Genomic DNA, 10,832 nt, shown 5'->3' with positions numbered 1-10,832 from the left:
CCTTTTAAAATTAGGAAACATTCCAGGGATGTTGTTGGAACAATTCCTCCATTTTATGAGTGACTCTGGACCTGACTGAAATTCTCCCAAAAGGAAAAAATTCAACTTTCAGAATTAGGAAGAAAAAGAGRAAGGGCTGGGAGGTGAGGGGGTGTTAATATGTTATTCTTCAGCACCTCTTCCTAAAGGTGTGTGCAATTGCTCTGTCTGTTGCTCAATGCATCTGCCACTGCCTGCTCCCCACTGAAAAACACTGCAGTAACCCATTGACCCATTTTAACCAAACACAGCAGAGGAGGAAATGGCTGGACAACTTTCAGCTCCTCCAACAATTGTAAAAACCTGGCAGCTAAATAGGTGAGAGGCCAGGATTTGTGTCCCTCCAAGGGGRAAGCTGAGGCATAAACTCAGCAGATACCTGTTTGATTTGGCTCACCAGTCACTTCTGGTGTACCTCCAATGTGTAATGGAAATAAAAGGGAAGAAAAATGCAGGCTTTTTGGTAAACTGAGTCGYATTGGTTCTGCTACACTCTTTTCAATCCAAGATAACTAATTTGGCAGATGCCATGARAGAGGTTTCAATGGCCCAACATTTTCTAGGTGACAGCAAGCCAGGATAAAGTAATCCAGTTGTCCAAGGAGATCTGTAAGAGGCCTCTGTCTCAAAGTACAACCAGCACAACTCATCTCATCAACCAGCTCTTCATACACAGCTGTGGTGGGAAGGTGATTATCTTTCCAGGTCATTGCTCTTTCTTCCAGGAACTGAGTTTTGCTCACAGATGTTTTRCAACAAGCATTTTAAGTCAGATGCTCTGACTCTTACCTAGAAAGTAGCTGACAGGTTCTGGKTTTCACCAGGTCATGGACATGGGTATTTAAATTTATGTTTTTTTAATGAAGTTATTTGTGGTTGCAATCGTAAAGGTTTTGAAGCAGTAACAACTTGCCTATCCAGTTTCACACAGTGAGGTTATTCTTGCTTAAAATTAGGTTATGACCTGCTCAGCATCTTRCTCTGTGCTGATCTGGTAGACTTGCTTTGTAATCAATGGACAAAAGGAAAAATTCTGGCCCAAAGAGTGGCACAGCTGAGTGTGTGTCTAATAAATCTCATCTGTAGATCAAGTGAAATGAACCTACCCTAAATGCTTCTTTACCACACTCCTCCCAAACAGTAAAAACTGAAGTGGTACTATATGGGTGTTGGAAATTTTAGAGAAATGGGTGATTGTCTTTCAGCAAGACAGAGGAATAAACATCCCCAAAGAGAGATGCAGCCATTTATGGCACAATGGTGTAGCAAACTCTTTGGGTATTTTTCTCATGAGYCAAGTTTTCAACTTTGTGTAGTGCAAGAAGAAGAAACCACCACCTGGTGAGAGAAACRATCAGCCTGAGGAGAATGGAAATGAAGTCTCCTTGGGAGACCACATTGTTCAAGCTGGTCCTACAACCATCTGTATCCATTCCCACTTCWTATGACTGGAGCCTAAGCTGGAATCAGTCACTCAAGCATTCAAAGCTACAATTAAAAACCAGAATGTTAATTTCTACCCGAGCATGGCACAGTCGGGGGAATTGGCCTGAGATGTTGGCTGAGTCGGGGAGTAAAAACCGAAACACAGAAACAGAGGAAAAACTGATTGCATGGAAGGTGCTCTTCCTTCAAATATCATATCGACCCTGTGCAAGGTTGGAAATACACCTTTAGTATTTCCTTAATCCTTTTCCCAAGCTATCCTCAAGAGCAGTCAGGGACCTGTTGCAACAGAGAGGGACAAACTAAGATGGAGTGTGGCTGTCCAGTGTCCCAGCCAGCACTGGCTGAGGTCCCTCCCCAGGGTAATGTTCTTCACTGTTCTTGCTGCCAACTTGTCAGCTCCCCTCCAAATACCAAAGGTCTGGACCTTCTTTCCTTCAAGAAAAGCCATGCTTTCTTGCCTGGCTAAGGTTCAGCCCAGCCCTGCTGGAATAAGCTTTTGAAGGAATGAAGGCAAGGCCACAGACAATCCTGACAATGACTTAGGTTTTCTACACATAAACCCACCAGGTACCCTGCCCTGATCTCCAGGGTCTCCAGCATTTCATTTACACAAGTAAATTAAATAGTGCCAGGGGGCCAGGTGAGCATAGTCACAGGGTCTCTGGTGTGTTTTTGGACTCAGACCCTGATAAGAAAATCCTGGTGCAGTTCGATTGTTAACACAGGCCAGGGATCTTTCTCAGCTGACAGCTTGTTCATGACCATCAGCCTTGGAAATGATGGCAATTTGTCCATCTGGACGTGGGCTGGTCAATAGCACTTGACCTTGGTACTAATGAGTGTTCCTACAAACACTGAATTTACCTGTGTAGATGGAGCCCAAGCGGATGCCTCTACTTGCACAATTATGTCTACCTGAAGAGCTCATGAGTCTTTATATTCACAACCTGTCTTGTAAATACTGTATACAAGCCATCACTGTACTTGGAGGAAAAAACTACGGAGAAGATTCGGAGGAAAAAGCTACAGAGAAGATTCAGAGCTGAGTTCACTTGCAGTTTCCATACCTTAATTCATCAAGGCCCAGGACAACCTTTAACTGTCCCTGTGCCTTTGACYCTTATGAAACCTGTCAGCCCAAACTGAATCTGTGTGCATATTTTGACTTACTAACCTGGTGAGGTCAATCTGTGAACCACAGAAACAGGCAGAGCTCYCTGYACACTGCTGAARTGACTCACACTTCAGTTTCAGAAAGTCTCATCTTTATTTTTTTCCTACTAAATTCTGATGATCTTCTCATAAGGTCACGTGCTCAGGTGCTCGAATAGGTACCCAGGGTTTTTCTACAGGATACCCAGGACACCCCTGTAGACTCACAGAATCACTTAGGTTGGRAAAKATCTATAGACATGGTGCTGGCCARWGAGGCARAAGGTTAGAGTGCCTCCCCTCTTTTCTGAGGCAGCAGCTGAAGGTCTGGATGTCTCAGGTGGCACCACATTGAAGAATCTGAGATCGTCTCAGCAGCATGAACCTCCACAAGGGTGTTTTGGTGTGTAAGGACAGACAAGTGGGCAAGGCAAAGTAAGCATGTTGCCTGCATTAAATATAAATCAYAGAATCATAGAAAGGCCTGGGTTGGAAGGGACCYTAAATATCATCTTGCTTCTCCTTCTCATTGCCATGGGCAGGGACACCTTTCCCTAGATAAGGTTGCTTAGGGCCCCATCCAACCTGACCTTGGACACTTCCAGGGATGGGACATCCCCAACTTYTCTGGGTAACCTGTGCCAGAACCTCACTGCCCTCACAGTAAGGAATTTCTTCCTAGTAACCAATCTAAATCTCTCCTCTTATTTTAAAATTGTTCTCCCTTGCCCTATCACTATCTACCTGTGTAAAAAAAAAAAAAAATTGCTCTGCCTCTTTTTTATAAGCCCCCTTAAGTACCGTAACACTGCAGTGAGATCTCCCTGGAGCCTTCTCTTCTCCAGCCTGAACAGCCCCAGCTCTCTCATCCTCTCCCCATAGGAGAAGGGCTCCACCCTTCTCCTATCATCTTTGTGTCCTTCTCTAAAGAACAGGTCCATGTCTTTCTTGTAAAGGCAGAAGCAGATGTTACCTAAATGCTGATTGTTTGTGAAAAGCTGAGAGGCAGCTGTGAACACACACCACTATAATTGTGTTAGGAAACTCAGGTCATTTCAATAGGGCACTTGACATCCCWTACTGATGTGTCAGTGGCTCCATCCACACAGCTGTCCCTTCCCAGTAGCATGCCTTTAACTTTAGTRGGAGAACTCAATAAATGTGCAGTATTACATTGCATGTATCTCCTTTTAATGGRTTTACCAATGGAAAGACTTATAGGCAGAGAGCTTGTTCTGAGTAATGCCTCCAAACTATGCAAAGGACCCTGCCTTAAGCAAGATTTGCTCTTTGTATTGACTCGATGACTCTTTGAGACAGTCTCAAATGCGAAATAAGATGGAACTTCACCTACACACGCATAGTAAAAACTCTGTCACTCCTGTTCCTGCACCTCACACTCAAGTCCRTGTAATGCACAGCACACAGAAAAAGGGATGTGTCCACATAATGTTTTCCTATTCGCAGCCAGTTTGCCATCTCCCTCCTCTGTACACAACACACACTAATACTGGGTTGCTTTACGTGTATTTCACAGCCTGCAGGGAAAGAAACCAGAGGGAGTGCTTTCCAAACGGCTAGTGCCTTCACATTTCATCTGTGCCGCGGGAAGCGCCTGACATGAGTTTCAGTGCTATAAATCCCTTCTCCAGGAGATGGTGCTCCTGCCCTGGGAGAGCCCTGCCCGCACGCTTCCAGATGATGCTCGGTGCCGCCGCAGCCTCCCGGCCCTTCTGCTGAGCTGGGATGGGTGACCCTGTGAGATGGGCTCTTCTCTGAGCTTMTCGTGCTGCTCAGCAGCTGAAGGAGAAAGAGGCCCAGGGCATGAAGTGTTTACAAAACAGAAAGTTGGAAAAGGCAGGATGGAAAAGGAAAGCAGCAATYGTGGAGTTAAAATGCAGAACTGGATAGGATAYCAGAAGRTGCCAGTGGTAAGAATTAGCTTRTGAACTGCTCASTTTGCCCCATGGTCTGTGCTAGTTYCTGTGGGGCCTTTCAGGTRAGAATCATCTCTCCTGKGGGCSCAAACCACCCACATCTGTCATGGAAGGACTTGCTGTCCTGGCAGGAAGGTGAGGGACAATCTTTGACAGAAGTGACGCAGATCATGCAAAGCTGCAATCAGAAAGGACTTTGCACCACATCTTTTTCCTCACCCACAYACCCACCTTCCTCCATTCYTTCTCCTCCTCCTCCTCAGTACAGCTGCAGGCACAGAGGAGTGAAGGGAGGAGGATTGAGCTGGAGCTGAGGGGTGACAGGTCCTCTCTGTCCCTCTGCACACCTCAGCTGACCCCCAGGGCTTGGTGGTGTCCTCAGAGTAACTGTCCAGGAAATGAAATTKGACAGAATTCAGTTCCATTTGTCAGGTCTATAGCAGAAAAAAAAGCATAGGATTAGAGCACTGAAGTGAACGAGAGAGAAAAAGTAACAACAATGCCAAAGGATGGGAGGATAACTAAAAGGGAAAAAAAAAACCCCAAACACCTTCCTTCCATGCTCACAGAGGTGGATACCTGCATCCAGAAAGTTATGAGTAACTGGAGGTTTTTTTGGAGTTATTAYCAAAAACTGGAGTTATTGGTAAGACTTTGCATTGAGATAGAAAGCAAGAACTTGGTTTTGTTGTGGAGAAATTCTGTCTCAAKTGGCAGAGAAGTGAGCCTGACACAACAGTTGTGAGCAGCACTGGCTGAGAAGGGATGGGGAGAGGGCAGAGGAGGAGTCTCCTTGGGAGAGTTGGGAACTGGAAAGATTGGGGAGAGTTACTCTGAGCAATGTTCCTTTTCTGGTGTTCCCTTGGGCACCTGCTGGCAAATACTCTCCCAGCCAGGTCTCCCCTTCAAGTCCTGATACCTCCAAATCTGAGGAGCCTTTGCAGAAGGGCTGGGAGCTGGAGGACAAGAAGTTGGAGARGAACACAATGATATGGGAAATCAATGAGAGAGAAAAAGACTGACACAATTAAATCAAAGGATTTAATACATAAAAATAGGGAATCATGGAGCAGAGCTTGAGGAGATCTTTAGGACGGTGCTTTCCCTGGTGACATCTCACAGGGATGAGGCAGCTGAGGGCTTTCTTCACCTCTGTAGCAGCTGTCTCAGCTGGACTCTGTTAATGTTGTGGGAACTGTTTTCTGGAGGTACTGCTCTCTCTCCAGGAACTGGTAATGGGAAGAAGGTGATTAGTTAGGCTGAGAAGGAAGCCAGAATGAAGGGAACTGAGTCCCACCCCTTCCAACTAGACTCTGGCCTAGAGTACCACTGTGAGGACACTTGGGGTGAGTCCTCACCATGACGCCGCATCTGTGCTTGGTGCATTGACAAATTACTTGCTGACTTTGCACTTTTCAAAAAGCTAATGGGCTTTTTAATTTTTTTTTTTTAAATTGACTGAGTGCTCAACTGTGTTTTGACTCACAATTTTCAGGTGGCTTATGCCAGACCCTGTCAACCAGATGCTGAATAGGACAATTTTCCCTGAGGGGATGTYGGAAAGCCTTTTTCCAGAAGCTTTTTTGTTTCCAGAAGGATTGAACTCTCAGCAAAGTGTTTCCATAAGTCTCCTGTCCCCCAGCTCGAGCACAGTGCTCAAATAGAAAGTGATGTGAGACGAGCACAGCTTTAGGCAGCCAGACTGTGCTGATGTCAGGTCTCTGAGCCTGAAGCAAAGCAGCCTGCGGGGTCCTTGAATCCATCTGATGGCTCATGCATGGAGTTTGTACCTTGATTTGTCTTATCTTCCCTGGCTATCCCTGTACAGACAATCAGAAAGAATTCAGCTTGGCTTCAGTTTAAGTGAGTTTTGGAAGGAGTTGCTGGAAGATTTGGAAGGAAAACGATGCTGTTGCTTAGCTACTTGCTGAGCTGGCCCTGCTGTCACTTGCAGCCATCTCGGTAGAAGACATTTGTTAAGTGARGCCCCAAGAGGCTTCTTGTGTGGCCACTACATGAAAACACACTGTTCCAAATAGCCACTGGCATCAATAGTCTGATCACTCTGAACTTGCTCAACACTTGCAAAGTTGGTGGAGCCCCACTGGCTCAGCCAACAGAAACAGCCACAAACACCTCTGGTTCTGAAGCGTGGAGGGGAYTTGTCACTGCAGCTTGTTTCTATTCCATCAGAAAGGGCTGATGACAGGAAGGTGGAGGTGCATAGCTGTGGGAATGTGGCTGCGACAGCAGGCACATGGTTACTCCTTGAGGATTTCTCTTCTGCCTCAGTTTCCTCCTTTGAGAAGTGGTCTTCCGTGCCTTCCAGTTAAATCAAATTCATTACTGTGGTGAACAGCATCAGTAGGGCAGACCCTCTGCCAGGCTGGGATCTTTCCCACAGCTGCACAAGACAAGGTTGCCATGGTGGACATGGATTCACCCTGACCAGGACTCAACCTCTGTGCATGGAAATGATTCAGTGCTCCACATACAAAGATCCCCAACCACCATGGACAGTACAGGAGGGCAAGCACGGCAGTGCTGGGCACAAAAATAGGAAGCAGAGGCAGGGGGACTGCAACTGACGGGACAAGCCGAAGTGTCAGCCAGGCAGGAATGATTCCTTCCTGATCCTGAAGCAATCAGCATCCAACAAATGTTCCCAGTAAGAAAACTGGCTTAGTGAGATGACTGTCCCCTTCTTTCCAAAAACCTGACCAGAAGGGTCTGTTGGTCAAGGAAGGGAAAGYGTGCAGTGGGACATGGTGCAAGCTGTTTCAGGAGTCAGGATTCATCCTGGGCATACAGCCATCAGCTTCATGTTATTTGGGACTGGTTCTTAGGGAAAAATTAGAGGTAAATGGGGCCCTTTATCTTCATCTTAGGTTTTGGCACACTTCTGATTTAATACTCAGTGAACAGGGTGTCAGGACAGTCTCAAAACTGTGTTTTTCCACCCATGATGGAGATATCCAGAGGATTTCTAAGTGTAAGAGCAAAAAGACATGGAGCAAGTGAGCAGGGCTGGAGCCAGGATCACCACATTGCTTGAGGGGCCCCATGGGCAGGAGCACATCGCTGTGCCCACAGCAGTGAGGAGTGCCCTGAGGAGGAACAAGTCTATTTGCTGGTGAAGCYGAACGGACATAAAATCTCCCTCAGTTATGTGGGTGTTTTTTTCTGTATAAACTTGCTAATTGAGTTGTAAAATAAAACTGCAGCCTTTCCTCTCCAATTTCTGCTGCTGCAGCAGCGTGCTAATTTGGGTTTGGAAGGGGGCTGGTAGAAGGTGGCTCTTTGCCAGCGTGAAATTATGCGCAAAAGTTTTGCAGTGGGAGAGAGGGGAGCCCGTCCCAGCACAGGGAAGGACTGGGGGCAGGAGCTGCTGTGCYGCTGTGCAGRGCTCGGGRGGCTTGGGAAGGTCCTGCAGCTGGGCTGGGCTGGGCTGATGGAAATTCAAGAAAGCCCAAAAGGGTTTAAATGAGGCTGCAGTGGAGARCAGATGGGAAAGTCAGTGCTTGTGCATCTTGATAGACGCTGTGTCGTTGAGAGGATGAGCTCTGGGGTTTCACATCTACCTTTTGGCACGGCCGGGCAGGATTTGCTGCTTGGGCTGATGTACCTGTGTGTGTATGTGTGTGTATGTGTGTGTGTATGTGTGTGTGTGTGTGTGTGTGGGTGGGTGGGTGTGGGTGTGGGTGTGTGGGTGTGTTCATGTGCCTTCTGGTGCTCACAGACGTGTGCTCGTGTCCCTGGGGCTGTGTGGGGATGTGTGTGCCTCTGTCTGGGTCTCTGTGCAGACAGTGACGATGGGGATCTGGCTCTTGTCACTGCGCAGGGGTGACACAAGGCTCTGTAATGCCTGTAATGCTCACTGTGCACAGGGACGAGGATRGTGTGGTGCAAACTGATGCAGAGGAACCCATTGCTCAGCTCTGCCAGCTCACACCAGGCAGGGATTTGCCCCTGGTGCCACACGGGGGGCTGAGAAGAGGATTGGCCTGTGGGCAAAGAAAATGGTGGAGAAAGAAAAAACACGAGGCACAGCTGTCTGCTGCATCAATGTAACTTTACTTTTTGAAAGATACACATCAAAAATGCAGTGACAGWCCAGTCCCAGGATATTTGGTGAAGCTTGGAGTTCCACATAAGTGGAACACACACCCCAGCGTGCAGGAGGACGTACAGAATTTGGGGGCCTGAAGTGACCCACACTCACCATTTTTTTTACCTTTCACTGTATTCCATAAAACTGTRTGGAATTATTCCAGGCAGGATGCTTCAAAAACCATTCTCTGGGCAAGAAGCCCAGAGATTTATGGACAGACTTCTCTGTCCATTTGACAGTCCTTCCCATCCCATCYATCGCTTTGCTAACCTTTTTGATCTGTTCCTCGGGCAGCAGTGAGAAGGGAGCGCTGCAGTGGGAGCATCAGGAGAACGGCTTGACAGCCTGGGGCTGCTTATCCAGGTGGGATTGGGCAGGACAGGACTGGACAGTGCTTTTCAGCCTTCCCCTCTTTGGGAAGAGATGCCCTGAGCACTCAGCCCTGCTGCCATGTTCTGATTCTGTGCGGGCTCCAGAATCAGCACCTTGATTGCTCTCTCAGCACCCTGGCCAGGGAGCAGTGAGGCCTCAGGGGCTGGAAGATCTTGTCAGATGGTTTTTTAGAATGAGCTTTAGTGTCTGATCAGCATCAGGCTGGACTTAAAAAGGGACTGACAAAAGAGTAACAGTTGATGAAGGCTTCCTCTGCCAGCCCTTCCTCTGCGTCCTGCCCCAGCTGGGTTGGGGCTCCCAGGGGTCACTGACTGCTGGGGTGGTGTTTGCAAGGCCCTGTGTGCACATGCTGAGTGTGCAAATGCTGTGTAAACCATGCCAACTCCATGTAGAGACTTGCAAGCCCTGTGCAAAGGCTGTGCAAACTGCAAGTGCTGTGCAAGGTGTGCCAATGGCTTCAGTCCTGGCTGTCCAGCACTGCACGGGACAGGGGTTTCTCGGGATGGGGTTTTCTCGGGATGGTGTCCTGGGAGCGGTGTCCATGTCTCTGCACAGTGTGTGTGCACATACCGAGCAAAGCCGCTGGTTGGCATTAGAAACCCGCTCGCGATACTGTGACAAAACACCTGTAAAATTACAGCAGAAAGAAATCCAAGAGGCTGCAGTGACAAATGCTCGTGAGAAGCGATTGTTTCGGGGGGAGAAGGGAAAAAAAAAGCCGTGTTTGTTTTGGCGAAACACCTACATTCCTTCAAATAAATCATCGCAGCGCTTGTTTTTGTATTTGCGGAGAAATCGCAACAGACATAACCAGGGACTTAAGAGACTTGAAATAACATCCTAGTAAATACCCCACTTTGTTATTTTAATCGAGACCCAAGGAAACATCTGAATTTTACCAAGGAAACCCTCCGAGCGAGGGAAAACATCAGCCCGCAGCCCGGCCGGGGCTTTGTTTTGCTGCGGTGTTGGACTCCCGAGGAGGAATTACCGGGGCCGAGGGAAGCTCGGGGCAGCCCGGGGCACCACGGAGCGGTGCGGGGTAGCCCGRGTCCCCGGGGCCGCCGCACAGCGGATCGGTCCAGCTCTCCCGGCCGCTCCCGGCCCGGCCCCGCMGCCAGCATCACCCYGCGGGCCAGTGTGGGGGGAAAGGGATCCACCCGAAACGTGGGGTGGCAGTTCCTCCGTTTGAAACAGAGCCGGGGCTGCCCCATCTCCAGTGTGGACCGGGGCTCCCTCCCCAGTACAGGGCGGCGGGTGATCCCCTCCAATACGGGGTGAAGTTTCTCGGTCCAGTCTTCGGTGTGGGGTTCCCCTTTCCGAAATAAAGCAAACAGAGATGGCAGTGCCTCCGCAACCTCCCGCCATCCCGAGCGTTCCAAAGTCGGACACAACCTCATCCCATCCCACAGTCGGGCTGCGGTGACGCCGTGGCACGGGGCTGTGGGACACGGAGCTGTGGGACTCGGGGCTGTAGGACACGGGGCTGTAGGACACGGGGCTGTGGAACACGGGCTGTGGGACACGGAGCTGTGGGACACGGGGCTGTGGGACACGGGGCTGTGGGACACGGGGCTGTGGGGCGCAGCTCTCCCGCCAAATCAGGGGCGCGGGGGAGGCCGCAGCCTTCAGGGGTCTCTCACCTGCCGGGGCAGGCGGGGCGGGGTTTGAGGGGGTGTCCGGGGCTCTCTCACCTGCCGGGGCAGGAGAGGCGGGCTCCGATGGGGGGCCCGGGCGGCAGAGGCGGGGGG

Source organism: Malurus melanocephalus, unplaced genomic scaffold (assembly GCF_030028575.1).
Source record: "Malurus melanocephalus ecotype Western Australia unplaced genomic scaffold, MMel_1.1 scaffold_26, whole genome shotgun sequence".
Lineage (NCBI taxonomy): Eukaryota > Metazoa > Chordata > Aves > Passeriformes > Maluridae > Malurus > Malurus melanocephalus.
The sequence above is the reverse complement of the archived record's forward strand: the minus strand, read 5'-3'. Positions refer to the sequence as shown.